Here is a 23,762-nt window from a genome sequence, read left to right on the forward strand (position 1 = left end):
TTTATTTTTTCAGATTGAATATCCAAGTCCCTGAGGTGAAACAGTAATGAATGACATCTCACTGACTACCCAGGCAGATTTCATTTTGTTCTCCTAGATAATATACTGTAATTGGATCGCAGAAGTCATAAAACTATATTTTAAACAACATTCATGGAGGCCAAAGGAGAAGAAACCACTTTGCCCAAATTAGTTTTCATGTTCAGAAGATGAATATTGAGTTTTCCACAATTCACAACTCATGTTTATTTTTTCTCTCTCTCTCCATCTCTTTTCCTCTTTGTCTGGTACATATATTTCTTCCTCTTTTTAAAAAAACTTCTCTAACATACATCACATTATTTCCTGACATTTTGATGCCTGGAACACATTTATTCTGGATTGAAACTGAATTGTAGAAGAATTAATTGTGCTTTTGTTGTTTATTCCTAGGGTTATCCCACCTTTCCAAGAAAATCAGGTCAACATGGATGTGGTTATGGCATTAGCTCATCATAACAGCCCTGTAGTGTTCTCTATTTATTAGGTCTATGGTTCGTGTTATATTATGTCATGGTTCATGTTTGTTATGTAATAGAATGATTCATGCATATTAATGTTGCTCAGAGGCGGAGCCAAGAGAGATGCTATAAGAGGCGGAGTCAGAAGTCAGATTAGGTCAGATTGAGTCAGTGAGAGTAGAGTCAGGGAGTGTAATAGAATGTGTAGTTTGGGAAATTCTGAGGTGTGATTAGCTACTGAAGATATTAATGAAACAATCTCTGTAATCAATAAACCAAAGTTTTATTTAAAAGGACTTGTAGTGTGGACCTGAGTCTTTCTGATCACTTGGTGGCAGCAAGTGTAAAAGAAGAGAGTGTTTGCCTTTGTGTGCTCTGAGGCTTGAAGGTCAAGCAAAAGGCGCACAAGTGTGGACGCCACAATCCCTACAAGGTAAATTATACAAAACAGCTTTAAAGTGTTGTATGTAATCATGCTTTGATAAAGAGAGACAGTAATGTCCTCAAGGGCACCAAGCTTTTTGGCTAAATGGGCATTCAGGACCAGGTTCTCTCAATTTGCATTGAAATATTCCATCTCCCAGTGTGTTGTTCAGTAATACGTGCACTATGAAGCTAAAGCTTTTATGGAGGAAATTATACGGATTATGAATGTTAACCTGCAATCTCACAAGATGTGACTTGGCCAACAACATGCATGTAGGGTAGGTTGAACAACCTCCAGAAGTCCACAGGCTGCATATGCCTGTCCCTGGACCTTGAAGGGTCATTCATGTGACTACCACCCTTCCCCAAAAAATTGTTTTTACAAACGTTTTCTGTAACAGAAAAGGCTCCCTACTGCCATCTGATGGCCAAATTATTTTTTCCAATCAAAATTTGTAATTTATGGAGGATCCCAGGAGAGACAGAAGACCTGCAAAACATGTCCACATGCCCTAGAAGGCACATGGGGAGCCAAGAAAGCAGGACACATGTCATCCACCCCAGTGCTAAAATATTTCCAAGAAAGATGACAGAACAGAACATAGAAAACCTTAAATGATCTGTACAGAAGCAAATACAGCATATAAATTATTGGTAAGTAAAAGCAAAAGAGAAATGAAAAGTTAAAAGAGACAAAAATGTGTTGGCACCTTCAAGACTTACTTTTATATTCTTTAATGTGAGCTTTTGTGGACAAATCCACTTCAGATATTTCTGATGAAGTGGATTTGTCCATGAAAGCTCACATTAAAGAATATCTGAGGTGGACTTATCCATGAAAACTCACATTAAAAACATAAAGGTTTTGAAGGTGCCATCAAGTTTTTGTCTTCTTTATATATTTTTTTTACATTTTGTTTCTAAATTGCTTTTACTTATAATGCTTCCACAGACTAAAAAATAAAATTTTATATATATCTGGCTGTTTAGCTGGCTGCTTAGGTGCCAGGTGTTGATCGGCAACTACAAAGCCTTTACTGTCATACCTGATCATTTCTTATCTTTAAATTGGAGTTGAACTGGAAAGAGTTCATTCAAATTGAGAACTATTCCTCGTCTGGCCATTGTACATCCTATTTTCTCCTGTTGAAAAGGTGTTTCCATCACTGCATGGATTCAGATTTGCTTAACAGAGCTACATGATGCTACTGGAGACACAAATTGTCAAGATTCTCCCACCCCAACACCCTAGACTCCCTCTCTACGGCCACTCACCACACCACTCTTACTCATTCTGAGGTGGAAGAACCTAGGAAACTCCAATGTGGTGAAAGCTATGGAAGACAACTGGAACTATATCTTCTCCAGACGTCTCTGTCTCCCAAACCTAGTGGTGTCCCATACAGTCTAGTGTGAAAAGGAATCCCAAAGGTTAGGCATTTAGAACTAGCACACCAACCTTGTGAGAGTGACACTTCATGATTCTCACTAACAAAACCAGGAAAATCTCAGTAGCTGGTTGAGGCAGTTTTTGGTATCACAAACCCTCACATTCACACGCCAGAAAATAATAAAAGCTAATGTACCCTATCTAATACCCATGCAGAGAGATAGCATAGTCCTGAGACATACATAGAGTGCATCTTCCTGGCACAGCTTTTTAGGACAGCAAACAGACCCAGTCCCCTCTTTGCTTTGAGGACAGCAGAGGAGCAAAGCACTTTTCTCTTTTATTCAAGTTAATTGGCCATTAGCTACCTGTTGCAAACAGAATCTTAATCCCCTTTCATGTTCAGTCAGGACGAAAGGCATTCCCCTAACCTGCTCCCTTTCCACAGTCAGAATCTGCATGTATGTCCGGCAGAAAGCAGACTGGCTCCTTTCAAGTCAAGGATTATAGTTATGGCATTAGTGTCCATTTGGGGCTTCTTTGATACACACTCTTGATAAAAGATAAGCAGGGAAATGTCAGTTTCTATCTCAGTCCTTTCTTTGAAGTAAGCCTGGAGGTCCTTTCTTTGAAGTGTTCAATAACAGGAGGTAAATTGAAGGTGTGGACTGGTATGAGTTGTTAGGGGCTGTGCTGTAGAATTAGCTGGAGTTTTTATGGATATTTTCAATGTATCGTTGTTGCAGTGTTCTGTCCCCATTTGCCTGAAGACATATATCATAGTGCTAGTCCCCAAGCAGTCAACTGTGGTATCTCTCAATGATTATAGACCAGTAGCTTTAACATCCGTTATTATAAAATGTTTTGAGAGATTGGTGCTGGATTACACTAAGGCTAGTCTTCCACCTTCTTTGGACCCATGGCAATTTGCATACAGGAAAACCAGATCTACTGATGATGCTGTGTCCATTGTATTCCATACTGTATTAAGTCACTTAGAACAACAGGGAACTTATGCAAGGCTGTTGTTTGTGGATTATAGTTCTGCTTTTAATACCATTCTACCCAATAGGTTGTTTTTTTTTTTTTAAATGATCAACCTGGGATTTGTGGTTAAGGACTTTCTGACACAGAGGCCACAGTCAGTAAGGATGGGATCTCACCATTCTTCTACACTGGTACTAAGTACAGGAGCTCCCCAGGGCTGTGTGCTAAGTGTACCCACACGATTGCTCCCCACTGTACAACACCAATGCAATTTTTAAATTTGCAGATGATACAATAGTGTTGGGGCTCATAAATAAGAACAATGAGTCTGCTTATAGAAAGGGAGTACAAGGGTTGATACTCTGGTGTAAAGAAAATAATCTTACAATTAACATCAAAAATCTAAAGAACTCATAATTGATTTTAGGAGGAAGAGAAATGTACATTTACCACTGTAAATAAATGGTGAGGAAGTGGAGAGAGCTGGTAGTTTTAAATTTCTGGGCATTTACATCTCAGAGGACCTCTCATGTACTATAAATGCCAACATGCTAGTGAAGAAGGCACAGAAGAGGCTGCATTTCCTGAGACAGCTCGGGAAGTTAAATTTATCTCAGCATTTACTTCTGTCCTACTATCATAGCATCAAGCTTTACATAGTAAAGAGCTGCCTGGATGTTGACAACACCAATGATAACAGCCGTGATAGTCTACAGCAGTGGTTTCCAACTTTTTTCCCTCCATGGACCGGTTTTGTGTGCAGGGTGAGGGGCATCTGTGCATGTGTGTATGCATGCGTGAATGTATGGGAGGGGGCATGCATGTCTGGGAGGGGCTGTGGGAGGGGTCATGTGTGCATGGGAGGGGCCATGCATGAGTGGGAGGGATGTGCATGGGTCTGTGTGTGTAGGAGATTTGTCTCCGCTGCCCGGTCCTGGCAAGGCCACAGACTGGGACCGGTCCAGGGACCAGGGGTTGGGGACCCTTGGTCTACAGGATACTCTCTTGTGCTTACTTTTATTCACAAAATGACGGCATGTAAGGGAAAATTCCAGAAGCTGATTCCTTTTTTTCATCAGTTAACCACTTCTCATGAAACACAAAGTAATTGTCAAGGCTGTTTTTCAACAAGTGTTAATGGTAGTTCTCTCTCTCTCTCTCTCTCTCTCTCCTCAGTAATACAGGTGAGGTTATCTGGACGTTGAGTCATGGCAATTGGACTTCTTTCCAATTAGGTTGAAACGTTTTGCTTCTCATCCAGGTAGCTTCTTCTTGCCTACTTTTCTGAAAAATGGTGTTTGAATTAATGTTTTGGTTCTCCCTGGAATTTCCTACTAGAATTCAGAGCTCTTGATGATAAAGAAGTAACAAAGTATTCACTTGATTGTACTGGGACACAGGTAACAGGGGACTTTCACTTTTCACTCATACAGGAGCAACTTATAGTCAAATATGAAAAGGACCAACATGCTTGTCTTGTGTTTGACAGGATTGCCCTACAAGTATACCCTGTCCTGGCTTGTCAGCTAGAGACTTAAAAGTCAAAATAGAGAAAGAAGAGATAATACGTTGAAAGGGTGGAGGGAAATAACTGGAGGCAAGTTGTGGTAGCTGTTGAAAGAGAGCTGATGGTCTGAATATTTGATGGTGGCTTATGATCTCTGAATACATCCAGCACATCATTATGTACATGCCTGACAGAACCACACATGCGCCCAGAGCTTCCTTTGATGCAACAGGTCCTGCTGCTGAAGAAAACAAGCCATGTCCCAAAATAAACATCTCATTTTCTTTTTGCCAATGGGAAATGATGCAGTACCAACTGTGTGCACACATGCACACACTTTTTCCCATCTAATCTAACTGTGTGCACACATGCACACATTTTTTCCCATCTAATCTGGCTCACTGAAGTGCCAAGGTTAGAGATTTCTTCATATTGCATTAGGGATGTACTGCATTTTGCCAAATGTTGAGACATGAACAAAATTAAAGCTTTTTGTTCATCTTTGTGGGGACCATAGGGTCGAGCTAAGAGCCCAAGAGCATTCACAGGTAGAAACATCACACTCAGAGAGAGAGACACACACACCCCACTCTGATTCATTTTGCTAAATCCGAAACTTGTGTAGTTAATGATGTAAAAATAAAAAAGACATGGGCCAAAATCATCTTGCATAGCTGTGCAGATGGAATCGCTTTGGGAGACAAATTACCCAAGTCAAAAAATCATTGTAGGCATTATTAGCAACTGACAATGTCTTCAGTGATCTCTTTACTTGGACAATTCTATAAAAGTTAAATTGTTTGTGCTACTCCAACATAACTAGGTAAGAGGATTTGGGCCACACAGTGATTAAAAGCAGAAGAAGAGAATACAAAGGTAAAAATATTTTATAAGGAAGACACCAAGCCAATGTTAAACGAAACTCACAGCTTCTCTCTCTCTCTTTCTATTGTGTGTGTGAGAGCTTGTGCACATGTGCGTGCACACACAGAGAGAAATTCAAGTAGTTTCCTTCACATGCAAATCGCTGAGATGCTGGGGGTGGTCTCTGGTTGAGAACACCAGGCTGTAAGAAGTTGTCTTCCATGGATGTAATATATTGCCTGGGCTTTACCTTTTTCCCTTCTTTTAAAAACTTTAGTTACATTAGATGGACTGAATGTGCAATTAAATGTGCCCAGATTCTTGTGATTAGGTAAAATCTTTACTCTAAGATATTGTGGTCTCCTCCCCTTCCCTTTGGTTTCTCTTTTCCTGCTGGTGCGATGGTGTCACTGCCAAGGTTCATAATAGCTGCTTCCTGTTTCTCTTTTTCTTGCCTTCTCCGGACTGGAGGTGGACAAATCATTCTGCCAGGAATAATCCTAACCCCTTCTTGCCAACTCATAAGCATTTCCCCATTCATGAGAATAGGATTATTCGTGGAGGTCCAGAAAAATATAAATACTTGTATAGCCATGAACAAAGATTGGGTTGGAGTAACTCAAAAAGGGCACAGGATGTGTGCCCTGATTCAGGCCAGAGTTGGGGGTGTGTGTGGAACCAATGCACCTTATTGATTTATCCACCCAACTGCTCTTGTAAGTGCAATACCACCTTTTAAAAATGGTCCTGGTATAATCTGTAAGAAAGTCTCAAGTCCTTTGGCTTCCTACAGACAGAGCACAGTGATAAATTAAGTTGTTGTTTCACAAAAACTAGTGAAATTATGGAAAATTAATAAATGCATGGCTTTGTTTCAGTTTGTAACAGGTCCTCACATTTCAGCAGATGCCTATATTTTCTTTTTCTTCTTTTGGAAACCATGCAGTTGTTACAACCATATACATAGCATATTAATATGTACAGTGGTGCCCCGCATAACGGGTGCCCCGTTTAACAACGAATCCACATAGCAATGTGGTTTTTTGCGATCATTTTTGTGATCGCATTGCGATGTTTTAAATGGTAAAACATCCCTTTGCGATGATCGGTAAGCTGTTTCGCTTACCGATTTTTGCATAGCGATGTTTTCCTAACAGCTGATTGGCAGTTCCAAAATGGCTGCCGCGTTAAAAAAATGTGCGCCCGCAGTGTTTTCGCACCCATTCCTCGCTTACCAGGCAGCGAAAATGGCAGCCGTATGGAGGATTTTCGCAGAACGGTGAGTTTTTTGCCCATAGGAACGCATTAAACGTGTTTTAATGCATTCCTATGGGCTTTCTTGTTACGCATAGAGACAAATCCGTATGGCGACGATTTTTATGGAACGGATAATCGTCGCTATGCGGGGCACCACTGTATCTGAATTGTTCTTCCCTTCATCATAATCCAAGCTCTATCATGCACCAAAATTCACACTTAAAGCACAAAAGAAACTTAAACTTCCCATGCAGATAATTACTTTACTGGGGAAAACTCTTCAGTGTCCAAAAATATACAAAGGTGAGGATCAAGATTGTCTTCTATGCTTTCCAACTGTTTGGAATAAGGTCACACCAACTGGGCTTTGAGGACAGTGTTTTACTTTGAAAGACCCCCAATGTATAGGGTGGTCATGTGTTCTGTACCGGAAATCATCATCATCATGTGCCATCAAGTCAGTTCTGACTTATGATTATCGTTCTCAGGGTTTTCCAGGTAAAGAATACTCAGAAGTGGTTTACCATTCCTTTCTTATAGCCCTCCTTTATTTGAGTAACTTTTTACTTGCCAATTTCTCAAAAGTAACCAAATTAGTTACAGGCTATAACATTCCTTGCAACGAATGAACATTATATGAGATTAAAACATTGAATAACATCATGCAAAAAACTGTAAAAGTAAGATTTCAGAGAGTTCTACACGTTCTCATAACTGAAAGCTTAAGCTGGTGATCTCTGATCTTAAAGAGTTCTTTAAAAACTAATGGCCAGAACAGTATCGGTACTTGTGTATGATTTGTATACTTTCCTGTATCTAACTGATGAGGTGGCAGGACACATCTCAGTTGCACAATCAGGCACATGACCAAGATGTACCTTAGCACCTCAACAATTAGCTGGAATTAGCCCCAGCAAGTCATGCAAACCTTATGCAAACACCAACAGGATTTTGGCTAATTGTATGTTGTTATTATGTTATAATTCCAAGGGCCAAAACCCAGGAAGATTCCATCATAGTAACAATTTTAAAAATATCTCTTCATTGTGCTCTTTGTCAAAAGTAACTCACACAGTTAGCACTTGGGCGGTGGGATTTTCCTTCTCTATCCTTTTATGACCACTACCGTATTTGCCTCCGCACAAGGCCACTAGCCATATAAGACAGCCCCCCCAACATTTTCACTCAAAATATAGAGTGGACGGCTCTGCTGTGGCACCGGCAGCGGCTGCCCGGGGCTCTGCCTGGGCCCGCCCTGGAAGTTCATGGCCGGTGGGGAGGAGGGCGAGGAAGAGGGGAAGAGTGCATGCGCTCCAGCTGGCTCAAGCAGCGAGTGGGCGAGGAAGAGGGGAAGAGGCTGGGTGGGCGGTGGGAGGAGGAGGAGGAGGAAAAGGAGAAGCAGGCAAGTGGCAGGCGAGTGACTGCCTCCATCCCAACTGACAAAATTTTGTGGCCGGAGCTGGTCGTAACTTGAAATGGTCGTATGTCGGGACATTCGTAAGTCCAGGCTGTAGTATTTTGCAGGAGAATGTTAAAGGGCAGCAGTGAGAAGGAACATGGATGGCTATTGCCTGACATTTTAAGGGAGTGGCCACAGTAGTCTGTTGCAGTGTGGTAGCACCTTAGAAGCTAACACATTTTGTTTAACAGAAGCTTTTGTGTACTTCAACCCACTTGTTCACATTCAAGAAGATCAAGCTTGTTCCTTTTTTTAAGGTTCAAAAAGACTCTTTGTAGATACCACCTGTGGCATCTTGAAAAGAAGCGACATTTCACAAATCCAGTTGCTAGAGCCAACTACAATAGACCTGCTAAATCAATTGATGACTAGTAATTGCAACACCTACGTAAATCCCATTCATTTGATGGTAAGTCAACACATAGGTGCATGCCATCCATTCAATGGATCAATTCCAATTGGGACTTAGGATCAACTCCAACTGGCACAGCACCAAATAGGTTATAAAAGAGGAGGGAAACTAAATGGGTTTGGGGTACTAGTTTTAGGGTGCAACTAAGTGGCAAACATTGGACTGTTTCACATTCTGCGTATACCTGGGTTTACCATCAGAAGAACCCTCTGTTTCCTGCTTCAGATTATCGGTTACTCAAACCCACACATGCACAGAGCAAGAGAGAGCAAGAGATCAGCAAGAGAAGCGGGGCACCGTTTCTCACTCCATTTGTGTTGGCTGCAGGAGGTGGGGTGGGGTGGGGGATAGAATACTGGATACTATTCTATCCAGGCCGGAATCTATAATTGAGAAGTTGAGAGTTCATTACAGGATTTGGCCTCCAAGTGCTTGTCTTGGCAGGAGGCTTGGCTGAGTGTTAGAATCATTATGGGATTGCCTAAATCTAAACAAACACCCACCTTTTCCATTTATTGCTAGGATGAAATAACTAGCCTTGTGTAATGCCTCAAGTTGTCAACTTCTCATTCCACTGTAGTGGTTAGAATTCACTCCTTTTTGGCCAGGCCTATTTTCCTTACATTACGTTTACAGTAAGAGCTGCATTGTGGCCAGTGGGATATCTCTCATATCCTTATTCATTTTTCATTTTTTTGTACAATACAGAGGTCTCATTATTCACTGCTGAGGTTCTTCTTGTCCCCTGTGAAATGTGGTAAAACAACAGCAATAGGAAGGAAGGAATTTGTCTAACACAGTAACACATATCCCTTACAGAAGGTACCTCAAACGTTGAGTCTGGGGATAGAAGATGATGTGCATATAGCAAAAATTTCTCCTTAAACTTAGGAGAAACATAAATATAACGTTCTTAGAGTAATGTGGCTAAGTTGGCAATGTGCTTTCCGTTTGTAATAGGGTAGAAATATCCCTATTGCTCTACATTTCCAAAGTTCATAAACAGCTGTTTGTGCACATTTGTCACAAAAAGCAACTGTAGACAGCACCAATTGGCTAGTGCCTACACAGTCCTGAAAACACTTTCCTTTCAGCCCTATCTTAGAACCTTGGAAAAAGTTTTTGTAAGGTTATAATATAGATAAGGGTAAAATGTCTTGGCAATAGAAACAGTAATAACTATTTAAATTAATAATCACTTATTCCAAGGGAAGGTAAATGTTGTATTCCCAGCAATACATGTTGTATTCCCAGCAATACAGGGAGGCCAATAAAGGATTATGTCTTCGGCCCTTTTAAATGTTTCAAAAAAAATTCTTAACAAAGTGATGAAAAAACATCTGAATGAATAGATATTGATTAATACATATAGTACATATGCACATATGGTATTGTAAAGTTTAGTTTGAGTTGGGTTGAGTTACGGTGAACTCTAAGTACCTACCTGGTGCCTTTAAGGAGAAATGCAAGATTGCCAACTGACTTCCTGGACTGTGTTTTACGATCCTGCTATGGCATTGTCCATTGTGGTGCTGGAGGAGGCTCTTGAGAATCCCCTGGACTACAAGGAGAACAAACCTATCCATTCTAAAAGAAATCAACCCTGAGTGCTCACTGGAAGCACAGATCCTGAAGCTGAGGCTCCAATACTTTGGCCATCTCATAAGAAGAGAAGACTCCCTGGGAAAGACACTGATGTTGGGAAAGAGCGAAGGCAAGAGGAGAAGGAGACGACAGAGGATGAGATGGCTGGACAGTGTCATCGAAACTACTAACATGAATTTAACCAAACTCCGGGAGGCAGTGGAAGACAGGAGGGCCTGGCGTGCTCTGGTCCATGGGGTCACGAAGAGTCGGACACAACTAAACAACTAAACAACATGGCATTGTCCAAAATGAGAATACGTCCCACTAAAAAAAGATGAAAACAAAAGAGGGTAAACATTTTCATTAAATAGGCCTGTATTAATTTGTATGTACAAGGAGACCATTAAGGGGGGAAACCCTCAAATTTAAATTTCATAAAAAGAATGTCTAATTCCCGTCTAAGTCATAATAGATAACTGTTTGAAATCCAGTGGTAAAACTCACCACATCCCCATTGATTGAATGCACCTACCCTAGTTGTTGCTTACTGCTGGATTTCAGCCACTATCTACAGTGAATTTGTACTTTGCTTCCAGATCACCCAAAATAAAGCAGTTGGTATGTTTTCTTGGTCAGCCTTTAGCATTCTTTCTTCCTCTTTTCCTCTCCACCCTTTTCCAAGTCTTTCTCCACAGAATCTGTTAACTTTGGTGTACCTCCTCCCACCCTTTTCCTTACTGATGCTTACGCTAATTAATGGTGTGTTACATACTTCTCCTATGAGATTTTTGACCCTTCTCATTCAGCCTGGTAGAAGCAAAATGCCCAATGAAAAAAAATTCAAAGGAGGAAAAACTTGGGATAAATACTTATGGGTGAGGTTAAAGATGACTATCCTTACCTTTCTTGGACTTTATGTGTGAAGTGGCTAAAGAGTCTGTCTACATGTCTTGTCTTTCACTGCACATCTCTGTGTTGGCTGGAAGTCTCTCTTCCCAGCTTCCCACATTTCAGTTAAACCCAGGGAAAGATGTCATAAGATTGCTTCTTCCACACAACATCCTTCTAATCATGGTGTCCAAGCAAGCTGCAGAGTCTTGAAGAGAAGTGTTAACAGAAAATCGGGAGACACTGTGCTGGAAGCAACATGGTGGTCAGGCTGTCAAGATAGTTTTTGTTCCTACCACCAATAGTGTGTGTGTGTGTGGGGGGGGGGAATCCTTGTGGGGAAAATAACAAAGATGCACTACTGCTCAATCACCTGTGAGAAGCTGCTGGAGAGTTTCTTCTCCCAGTAAAGTCCATAGATATGGTCTCCCTGCCCTGGGCAGGTCTCTCTGCCTCTGATTAAAGTGGAGAACTTTCAAAGGTCATTTTTGAGCAGCGAAAACTTGAATGCCTGTAGGGTCATAAAATAAACGAAAATAATGAGATCCAGCAGAAAAGTTCTTCCATTACAAGAGTCTCCTGCTTTCTATCTTTGAATACTCAGAAACAGCTTCTGAGGATTGATGCACATATTACATTTTTAAACCATTTAGGAAAATTTTAATGAGAAACATCCACAGAAGAGTTTGTATATGTGTATATTTCTTACCATCATCCTAGCACCTGCTCTAGTATCTAATGTGTCTTTTGTTCTGGGAAAGCCAGCATGAGTAAGGACCCATTTGCAGTTAAGAAGAGCAAAAGGATCCTGAGGTTAAGCTATCCATGTTGTTTGTAATATAAGTCAATGACCAATATGTTCTCTACCTTAATTTGGTTTAAAGGAGTTACGTTTCTATAGACTGAAAAATGTGGGAGTTTTGAACAAAAACAAAGGATTTCCCCACCTTTAAGTGTCCTGCATTATCTAGCAAGTCATGAGGATAACCTAAACTATCTTCTTCAAAGTCTTGGGAGAAATATAGTCCAATTCTGAAAAGTCGAGATTGATCAGAAGGTTAACATATTATCTGGGTACTCTTCATGATCTCTCATATTCTAAGAAACTATATCTACTTGAATTTGAGCATCCTTTGACCAGTCTTAACTCTCCCCTTGGAATACGTAAGAGACATATTTGGAAAGTTACACTGAAGACAAATGAATATAATAACATCCTGAAGCCATCGTGTTGCTGAACAAGGGTATGTTGTTTTTCTGGAAGTTGGAGCGCAATGCTTAATTTTAGCTAGTTTCTGTAACAAGAAAGACAGGCTTCTAGGCAGCCTGATGCACTGATAGTTTGCTACTCTTGTCTGCTTGTGTTCCTGTTTGGAGATACTTGTCTGCGAAGCAACCAACATGAAATTGACACAACTACGGGAAGCAGTGGAAGATAGGAGGGCCTGGTGTGCTCTGGTCCATGGGGTCACGAAGAGTCGGACACGACTAAACGACTAAATGACGCACGTACATCAGTTGGAAAATCCCTGCTATGCTGTTAAGTCTTGACCTGGCTGTGATAGGTCTGGGAACAAGCATTCCCTACTCCTATCCATGGTAAGAAAAGACATTATAATGAAAAAAAAAACAACAACAACAACAACAACAACAACAACAACAACAACAACAACAACAACAACAACAACAACAACAACAGAATTTCCACTTACCCAAAGGCTTTATGGCCTTCCTGGAATATTCAGCCATATTGAAAAATATGCAGAAAAGTGACTGATTGTCTGATAATATTTGACTGCTCCTTTGACTCTTATCCCAATCCTGGTTTGCATTCATGTGAATTACAACTTACAATTTTTGTGCCCCATGTGAATAGCTGTTGTTTCCTAAAAAGAACCCTGGGAAAAATAGCATAAATAGCTTGCACTGAGTTTTATGAATCATTGCTGGCAGTTTTTCCTTACCCTCTTTTGCTTTCACTAGAATAGTTGATGGACCTATTCTCCCTCCACATTCCTACAAGTAGTCTGAAGTGTCCAAAGAAGTAGAAACATTGGCTGGTTATCTTAAAAATCCAAGATCAAAACTAGTGATAGGCTTTTTGGCTGAGCTGAAAAAAAAAGTTAAACAATCTTAAACCCCCTTCACTTACGTCAAAGAACAATTTCCTCTCTTGTTCATTTTTTTTCCTTCCAAAGGATTCTAATTCAACAATTGAAAATTCCTTAAGAACTGTGACCTGTTTCACAGCTCCTTCTCACAGCGTGTAACCATTAACATGCAGGTATCTAGTATGCTATGCCTAAAAGAGTAATGTTCCTTGAAAACTCATAGTGAGGTAAAAATAATTCTAGATTAGATACCATTAGATATCATGTTGATCAGAATATCTGAAATATATTCCTGAGGTAATCCATCTATAGATTAGTAACATGGAAACGCTCTGGGCCCATGTATTTGACCCGCCGCTACAGCCCATTGGTATCCCATCTTTATCAAAATTGTCACAAAAAGACCCCCCAAAAAACCAGTTAACACATGCATTATCTAAAAGTGAGCTAAGCGGTGAAATGTTAGTATCAAACAGAACTGTAGAACTGTAGAGCTGAAAGAGACCCTGAAGCTCATCTGATCTGACCCCCTGTGATACAGCTAAAGGTCAGCCAGCCTGACAAATGGACTCCCAACTGAGGACTGGCCACCACCTCCCAAGATACTCATAGATATTCCATTCTACTGTTTGACTTCATTTATCTTTTGTTTGTATCGTTGTATATAACGCATGGCCATGCCATAAGTCTCTTTATGTCTTCTCATCCAAGGGACACCAAATGTGAATAGTGAAGCTCTGGATGTTTTCATTACTCAGGGTGGTAGAAAGTATGTAGAAATGCATAAGAAAAAAAAACCCTTTTTAAGGAAGATAGTCTGTCATTGGAAGGACAACCAGAGGACAATCTTACTTCTGAAGTTCTCCTGCACCGGAAAAACTGTGCGGTCCAGATCTGATATAAAGATGGAGAACTACTGAACTGCTGGATGGCTCAGTGCTTTAGGTATCTGGTTGCAGAGCCAGAAGCTGGGAGTTCGATTCCTCACTGTTCCTCCTTGACAGCGGATTCGACTCTGTGATCCACAAGACTCCTTCCATTACAGTTCCAAGACTAATTATAAGAGCAGGGCTCTTAAAATTGCCCACTGATGAGCTAAGAGCAAACTCATCAGGTCTAAAAAGTCACTGATCAGTGTCTTTTCCACCAGAATGGGATACTTCATAATTCGGCTTCAATTGGAAGCATCCTTTCTGATTTTGTAACTACACCTATAAATTAGATCATGCAGTAAATAAGTGCTCTCTTTTGTCCTCTTTTTGGAGATGTATAAGGGGATGTTGTATTTAAAATATTAGATATGGGGTGGGCATAAAAACCTGTTTTTGTGGCCCCAGGATGCTGTGGCTGGAAAAACTGCAACAAAATGTCATTTTCATAGATTGAAAGTCCCAAAGACATAATAAGCACTCACTCCTCCCCTTGCTCTTCCCAATATCCCCCTCACCCCCTTCCCCCCCACACACACAGACACAGGAAACACACAGCCAAACATGTTGGACAAACTGCTGCAAAATGTGACTGGAACCAAATTAAAATGAGTAGTGTTTAAATAATTAACACCTGCCAAACGAGGCACAAAGGCCTTTTTGCTGATATTAAATCATATCCTTTAACGTCTGAAACAGATGACAGTAAGTAATTCCAAAACAGTCAAGACAGGAAACCCATTTTTAGTTCTTGGAAAGTTGAATCCCTTTCAACAAAGTTGATAAAAAGACGTTTTGATTCTGTTACTCCTACTGTGGAAAGGTGGTTTTGCATTAAGTTTCTCTCTCGCTTTAACTTCCCTAATTCAGTAAATGTTAACCTGGATGTTTTGGAATCGTGATTTAGAAGTAAAGCCATTATGTGGTAAACTAATGATGTATGTTCCACCTGGTTGTTGCAAAATCCTGTAGAGTACTGTAAAAGCTTTAAGTATCTAGTTTCCAAACCTTGCAAGTTTCCAATATACAACAGCAAAGCCAGATAGCCAAACAAGGATGTCACCCAACAGTCAAGAAGCCTCAGAAAGTATAAGAGGAAGTCATGTAGAAGAGGTCTAATTTAGTATTCAATTAACTCAGGAAAGCTCACCATTATAATTAGTGAAAGATTTGCCTGGGTGTTTAGGATTATAATGCTGCAACTAAAAAAAAATTAATTTCTTTATTTTAATCCTTGCTGGCTGCAAAGCCAGAGGTAGAGAGTTTGATTCCCCACCGTGCCTGCTTGACAGGGACTGGACTTTCTGATCCATAGGGTCCATTTCAGCCCTGCAGTTCTAAGATTATGATTATAAACTCCTGGTATCTGAAGGTGAAACTGAAGAAAAATTTATCTAGGTCAAACTAGGTTATACATTTAGCATGTGTTTGGAAGAGGTGTTTCCTCTGGTTGCGAATGGCATCTGTTTTGTTACAGTATATGTTTCCTTACCTGAGCATCTTTCATTTGCAAGCGTTGTCTTCAGTTTGCTTGCTGAAAGGTAAACATGGCCTTAATTTGAAAGTCTGGTTGCTGAAGCACACCTCTGTGAGAAACCCGTTGTTGTGAAGGGGAAACAGTTTATTCCTAGGGAATATGTGTTCCCTTTAACATCTAGTCTGATGTTTACTTTTCTTTGTAGAGAATGTCAGACAAAGTTCTTCCTCCCTCTGTAAACACTGTCCACTAGGAAAAGGAGGCTCTTTTGAAGAAAGTGTGGGGTGTTTTTTTCCCCATATTCCCTACGCTTTCCTGTTTTGATTGGAAAGGAAGAATTTTTCCCCATAGGAAAAAGTGTGGTTTTGCTCGAATTTCCCAAGTGTTTTTTTTTCCCCTCCTGGACCTTCTTTGATGGGGTGATACTTCCAGGGCCCCTGGAGAGTAGACAGCAACACATGGGCAAGAAGTCTCAGCTTCCTACGTTTTGTCTGAAGCAATGCCTAAGGCTGGAAAACCAGTGTCTCTCCAGGTGGTGATGATGAACAACTGCTCCCATCATTTCTCACCATTGGCCATGCATGTGGCAGGCATGTGGAGGACCAGGAATTAACATCTGGAAGGCTACGGATTCCTCAGTGCTTCCCTCAACATTAACTGGGTCTGTGTGTAAGCAGAAGACAGCTTAGCGATAGTGTTTTGGAAATTTATTTAAAATATTTTTTATTCCACCTTTCTCCTTAAAAAGAACCCAAGGATACCTAGTATGGTGTAGCAGATAGAGTGATGGACTAAAACTCAGGAGGCCTGAGTTTGAATCCCCATTCAGCCATGGATACTCACTGAGGGAGTGGAACTGGCAAACCCACTTCTTAAATATTTCACTTACCTTCAAAGTCCTATTAAGGTCACTAAAAGTTAGTTCGGACCTGACAGCAGATAACAACAGCAACCTATTTGTGGGGATTTTGTAGTTTAGAGCTCCATTTTGTGGTTGTTTAGGGATACATCAGTGATGTTTAACATAATCATTATTTTAGTATAATCATGCAGTCTCCTGTGATTCTCCTTATAATAATCCCATTGTTATGTGATTCTCGTTGTGCGCAGGCGTGGAATGCCTTAAGACTGATAACCACACGATGCCTCTATGGCCAAATTCTTATCTTATGCTAATTTTGCTTGTTTTGCGTGCTTAATAAAAACGTCTGGGGTGAAGAAGGTAGCCATCTTCTTCTTCTCTACCGGTACCTGAATACTAACAAGATAAAGTCTGCAGTGTCTTTTTTATCAGAGAATTCTCTCATCAACTGTTGCCGGGCAGGCCTGGTAATAGTTCCCTGGCTACTTTCCCACATCTATTCTTACTAACGATCAAAGAAAGAGGGAAGTGAATGCCATCTACCGGCTTTCTTCCATCCACTTTGAGCAAAGGGAGGCTGCGGTATTATGGATATCAGCAGACTTGGGACAATGATGAATAACAATCGTAAAGTCCTTGAAGGCTGCAAAGTGTAGTATCTTGACATGCAACCTCTTGCTTTCAGCTTGAAGCCAAGAACACCCAAGGAGATCTCGCCCCATAGTTTATTGCCGGCTTTGTTGCATTAACCTGCAGGGAGCTTGTTTGATATAAATGCTCCACCCAGAAGCAGATCAAGCTCCGTCTATATATTTCTGAACAAAGCTGAACTATTTAGCCCCGAAGGAGCTGATAAAAATCCTTTGGAAGGAATTTGCAGTATATTCAATTAGGCTTTTCGGTATCTGTGTAGATCTAATTTCATTTTAGGTGCTGTAATTAATCAGATCACCAAGAACTGAGATAGTTTAACAAAAGAAACACAGTTTGCATCCCCTAGGAAGAAATGAAAATTACTTTTTATGCACTGGGCATAAAAGCCGTGATAACGACCCTCAGAGTTTACGTACGCCTTTTGAAACATAGTAATATACTTTTACATACAGCATTTCATTTGCACCAAGGTTCTTCAAAGTTCAGCACCCAAACTCTGCCATTCATTTCCAAAATGATGCTGCAAAACACAGGACAAAATAACAGATTAACTTTTAACATGCATAGAGTGTCCTCTCTAAGTAGCAGAGGACTGGGAGAAGTGTTTGCACACCTCTGGATAGTTCAGCTTGTTCGTAGTTGCCTTTGAGCAAGGCTTTACTCTGTTGCTTATGTGATTGTTACAGCAGAGCAAGTTATCTGTAACTGAGCACAAGTTTTTAACCTTCATAGGTGAAAAAGTCTGCCCTTGGGATGCGTCTGACCAGAACTTGGAAAAGTAACTCACTGAGAAACTTGAAAATAGCACTTTTAAAAGGTCATTTTCCAGCTTCTGCTCTGATTTCACAAATACAGTGGTGCCTCGCATGACGTTAATTCATTCCACGAAAATCGCTGTAAAATGAAAACGTTGTCATGCGATTTTAAAAAGCCCATAGAAATGCATTAAAACCCGATTAATGCATTCCTAGGGGCTTCAAACTCACCGTCCAGCGAAGATCCTCCATAGCGCGGCCATTTTCGCTGCCCGTGCAGCGAGGAATCCGTGCCAGAAAACAGTGGACGGCCATTTTTTTTTACCCGGTGGCCATTTTGAAACCACCAATCAGCTGTGCGAAAATCATCGCTTTGTGATAATCGGTTACTGAAACAGGGGACCAATCATCGCAAAGTGAAATTCCCCCATAGGGAACATCGTTTTGCGATTGCTTTTGCGATCGCAAAAACATCGACGTAAAGCGATTTCGTTGTCCAACGGAGTGCTTGTAATGCGAGGCATCACTGTAAAGTGTGAGAAAGTGCAAAGGAGATATTAGTAAATAAACTTACCTTGTGATTACCACTCATCAGCAAGCCTGGAATATTTTATACACGCATTCATATTGCGCATCTACATAATTCATTATTGGTTTTCAGATGGTTCAAAGGCATTATGCTAAGAAAGCAAAGTCATTGTTGTGTTTTTTCACTAGTGTTTCTATTTCTCTATGGTTTGTACTTTTCCCCGAAGTTCCAGTTTGTCATTTAAAAGGGTGCATTTAAATAGCTAATTGAATCAGAAATTTAGAACTTCCATCTTAGGTGGATTGTGCAGCTGTGTCTCTATTTTGATGGTGGGGGCCCTCATCACTCTGGTCCATGGGCTTGTAGTCTCGAGATTAGACTACTGTAATGCACTCTACATGGGGCTGCCTTTCAGATTGATGCGGAAGTTTCAAATGGTGCAGAATGCAGCGGCCAGACTTTTCACCAGGGTGAGAAAAATGTCAACATATCTCCCCCACTCTGGCTGCCCTGCATTGGCTGCCCATTTGATTCCACATTGATTTCAAATATTAACGATGACACATAAAGTCGTAAATGGTTTAGGATCTCAATATCTGGCGGAACGCCTTCTCCAACCTAGATCTACCTGTATCACTCGCTCTAGCCAGGATGGGTGGCTAAGGGGCCTAACGCCGAGGGAGGCCCAGAGAGAAAGAACAAGAAACCGGGCCTTCTCGGCAGTGGCCCCTCATCTCGAACAATCTATCCCCAGAAAGTCACCTGGCTCTCTCACTGGATGTTTTTAAGAGCAAGCTCAAGACCTGGCTCTTTAGGCAGGCCTTCCCTCCTGTCAGGGACGTGGTGGCGCTGTGGGTTAAACCGCAGAAGCCTCTGTGTTGCAAAGTCAGAAAACCAAGCAGTTGTAAGATCGAATCCACATGACGGAGTGAGCTCCCGTCGCTTGTCCCAGCTCCTGCCGACCTAGCAATTCGAAAGCATGTAAATGTGAGTAGATAAATAGGTACCACCTATTCCGTGTCTAGTCGCACTGGCCACATGACCACAGAAAGTGTCTTCAGACAAACTCTGGCTCTGTGGCTTGGAAACGGAGATGAGCACCACCCCCTAGAGTCGGACACAACTGGACTAAATGTCAAGGGCAACCTTTACCTTTACCTTTACCTCCCTCCTGTCATTATTTAATTTATTTTTGCCATCTTGAATATATTATGCTGTTGTTGTATCTTATACTGTTACTGCTTTCTGAAATTGTTTTATGCACTTGTTAGCCACCCAGAGTAGACTTCGGTCTAGATGGGTGGAATATAAATTAATTGAATAAATAAATAATAATAAATAATAGAACAAATGAAGATGTTTGCACACTCCAGAAATCCCAGGCCTGTGAGCGACATAGTGTAGGCTACTGACTCAGCCTCCATTTCATTGTCATCATGGAACTGCAGAACTGGAAGAACCCTATAGATCACTGAGTGGGCCATGGAACTCTTAACCTCCGTCTCCGCACCCAGATGCCTAAGCCATTGAGCTATCCAGCAGTTTACCATCCCAATCATAAGCTAGTTGTTGTTGTTGTTGTTGTTTTTATCAAGGTCCTTGAGGAATAGTACAACATGGTGGTTGGTTGAAAGATTTGGAAGCTTTGGGTGATTATAAAACTCCCTGTTTACCCAGATAGCCATGCTGGAAGGGGCATTCTGGGAATTGTAATCCTAAAAAAGCAGTCTCTGGTTGGCTTTACGTTCTTGGTAATAGTGTAGTTAACTAGTCAACTTGAAACTATCAAGCTCCTTATATCCACTGAGAGGACTGAAAGTCTTCTTTGGTCTGCTATTTTGGTCAGTGTGATCTTATTTCCAGGGATAAACACACAGTTTTGGATTCTGTAAATGATCCATTGCCTGCATTTTTAGAACTGTTTGTAAAAGAGCTTGGAAAGTTACAGTTCAAAAGTAAATCAGTCTCATTGCTACAGTGTGTGAAAAGTAATCTATTGTTGTTACTTGCTAGCATGGGGAAAGTAACTCATTGTTATCATAGAAAAAGTAACTCATTACCCAGCCAGAGTAGTGCTGTGACACTAATGGGAGCAGGATACAAATTAAATTAAATTAAATTAAATACATCATATTTACTGCTTATTACTTTTCCAGTGTTTTCAGCTACTTTTTCATTGCTTTCAGTTACTTTTTAGTAAAAAGTAGGATTAAGAAAACTTATAAAATGGGAAAAATTCCTATCATAGTACTCTAAAAGTACTCGAAAGTATTAGTCAATAAAAAAAAAAATACTTGCGTGCCGTCAAGTTAGTTCTGATTTATGGTGACACTTTTCCAGAATTTTCTAGAGGGACATTTCTCAGGAGTGATTTACTGTTTGCTTCTTCTGCAGTTGCCCTGGGACTGTGCAGCTTGCCGAAAATCTACAGGCGCTGCCTCTTCTCTTCGGACCCACAATGCGGAATTGAACTCCCAACCTCTGGCTCCACAGCTGTGTATCTAACTTACTGAGCTACCCAGCCAGTTCATTACACAAATGGAATAACTCACTTCTTAATTATTAGATCATTTTTCAAATGTGGCTTCATTATATCATTAACTCAAAAGCAATTTGTTACAAGTAACTAAATTACTCTTTATTTGTGACTTCCAACCTGTAATTCAAAACTTTCTTGGCAATCTATTTCCATATTGGCCCTGGTTTGTTTACATATGCCAGTTCAAAATGGCAAGGAAAATATGGCTTGTGGCTTCCTAAACCTTAGGATGGGGTGGGTCTTTTCTAAGATAGCCACTTACCTCAACACCCAGTCCAAGGCTGACAAAAGAAATGTAAGCAAAATAACAAATAAGCTTCCCAGCAGTCCTCTGACTCTGCTTTGGGTTTTCTTGTGCATGTGCCACTGTAGGTGGAGTGGAGGGGGCATGCAGAATTCTGATGAAACTGACCTGGACTAGAATCCATTATCTGCTGGATTTTGCATATATCTGAATGTTGCAAAATGATAATAATCATATGCCATCAAGCCCATTCTGACTTATGGTGACCCTTTTCAGGGTTCTCTCAGGAGTGGTTTCTACAGAAGGGCACCCTGGGATTGTGCAGCTTGCCCAAGGCCACACAGGCTGGCTCTTCTGGAATGCACGGTGGGGAATTGAACCCCCCAACCTCTGACACTGCAGCCAGATACCTACAACTCACTGGCCAAGATAGGTCTCACCGAAATAATCTATCCCTCTTTAAGTTTGATATTCATTTTCTGATCTTATTTTCTCAAAACGTAGCACTTCTAGAAGCATTTAACTTAAAACAAAACAGATTTAGAAATGCTACTTTGTGAGAACGCATATTTAAATACAAAATGTTTATGTGGGTTTTTTTAAAAAAAAATTAATAGAAACATGAGAGAACAGATTGATGAGTGAATGCATGAAAAATTAATACAGCCTGGAATCAGGCTGATCCATCCGTCCCTAATTATCATTCGCATCCAATTCATGTGTGTTCCCAATGGGGCAGAGACTTGCAAAAAGCCATTAACCTATGTAAACACGGGGAAAACAGAGTGAAGGGGATCCACAGGACAAGATCACTAATCTAGATTGGTGGAGAAATTCTCACCGTCTTCTCCTGTCTCATTTGGTCCCTCACAACTGCTGATAACCCAGCAATTCAAACAAAGGTCATAGTGTTTCAATACTTTATGCACAACAGATGCGGCTGATGCTGTCTTCTCAGTGAGGAATCCTGCAGTACAGATGTTGGGAACTGCAAGGAAAATCCAAGCGTAAAGAAAGACCCGAAGAATACAAACAAAATGAGAAAAACATACTCTGGAAGAGGAAAAAACCCCACTGTCCCAGTTTTACCTTTAGTTTCAATTTTTTTGGAAGGTGATCCTTCCACAATCTGTTTTTGGTTTTTACCTTATTTTCCCCCAGTGTGACAGCTAACGATGCCGAACCCTGCATAGGTTCCACTTTTTTTCTGAAAAGCACCTTCTTTTGTAAGTTAATTTGCTTATAATATTTATATTTACACACACACACCCCATTTCATGAGCTCTTGGGGCAAGATACAGCAAGAACAATGAAAGCCATGTTCTGGGTTTTCTAGGTAGAAAGCATTCAGAAGTTATTTATCATTTCCTTCTTCTGTGGGCATTTCTAGGACTGTGCAGCTTGCCGAAGGCCACAGAGGCTGGCTCTTCTGGGACACGCAGTGGGGAACTGAACTCTTAAAATGTATTTTATTATATTTGTTTAGAATTTTAAAACATAGAACATTTGAGCATCTTTAAATGGTATACATTGCCTATTCAAGCCATGATCCATAAACCCTCAAGACTCACATGAATAGGTATATTTTAACCTAGTGCCAAATTGAGGTGCTAGGCCCTCTAAGCCAGTGGTCCCCAACCTTGGGCCTCCAGATGTTCTTGGACTTCAACTCCCAGAAATCCTGGCCAGCAGTGGTGATGGTGAAGGTTTCTGGGAGTTGTAGTCCAAGAACATCTGGAGGCCCAAGGTTGGGGACCACTGCTCTAGGGGATTACAACCCTATCCAAAACCATTATTCTAACCAAACTCAAGACATGGGGACTAAACGGATTGGGCCCTGGATACCTGAAGGACCACCTCCTTCCATATGAACCTACCCAGCAGTTAAGATCTAACCAGGGGGCCATTTTGAAATACCCATCCCTTAAGGAGGTAAGAGGGATGGCTTGTAGACAAAGGGCCTTTTCGGCAGCTGCCCCCAGACTATGGAACGCCCTCCCGACTGAGATTCATTGGTGCCAACGCTGATGATATTTTGGTGCCAGGTCAAAACCTTCCTGTTCCAGAAGGCTTTTAACTGAAATAATATCAGCTGTGGGTCCGATGGCAATTTGTAGAGTATATATTTTAATTGCATTTTAATTGTTTTGACTTTTTATTGTATTTTAAATGTTGTAAGCCGCCCAGAGGACTTTGGGTAGTGTGGGTGGCATATAAGTTAAATAAATAAAATAAAATAAAAAATAAATAATGAACCATAAATAATCTTGTTTTGTGAATATTCTGTTGAGATTTTTGATCTAAAAATGTATTAAACAAAATGTTGTATAATAAAAAGTAAAATGGTATAAATAAATAAATAAATAAATAAATAAATAAATAAAT

At 40.7% G+C, this 23,762-nt stretch overlaps 1 long non-coding RNA gene across 1 annotated transcript; it reads right to left on the reverse strand.

The window, feature by feature from the left end:
* Positions 1–22,925, reverse strand: LOC144588574 (uncharacterized). The gene is made up of 2 exons (XR_013544189.1): positions 11,291–22,925; positions 1–10,713 (listed from the first exon to the last, which is right to left on the reverse strand). It is a non-coding gene; the product is annotated as an uncharacterized LOC144588574 (long non-coding RNA).
* Positions 22,926–23,762: the final 837 nt, after the last annotated feature.

This window comes from Pogona vitticeps, chromosome 4 (genome assembly GCF_051106095.1).
Source record: "Pogona vitticeps strain Pit_001003342236 chromosome 4, PviZW2.1, whole genome shotgun sequence".
NCBI classification, from domain to species: domain Eukaryota; kingdom Metazoa; phylum Chordata; class Lepidosauria; order Squamata; family Agamidae; genus Pogona; species Pogona vitticeps.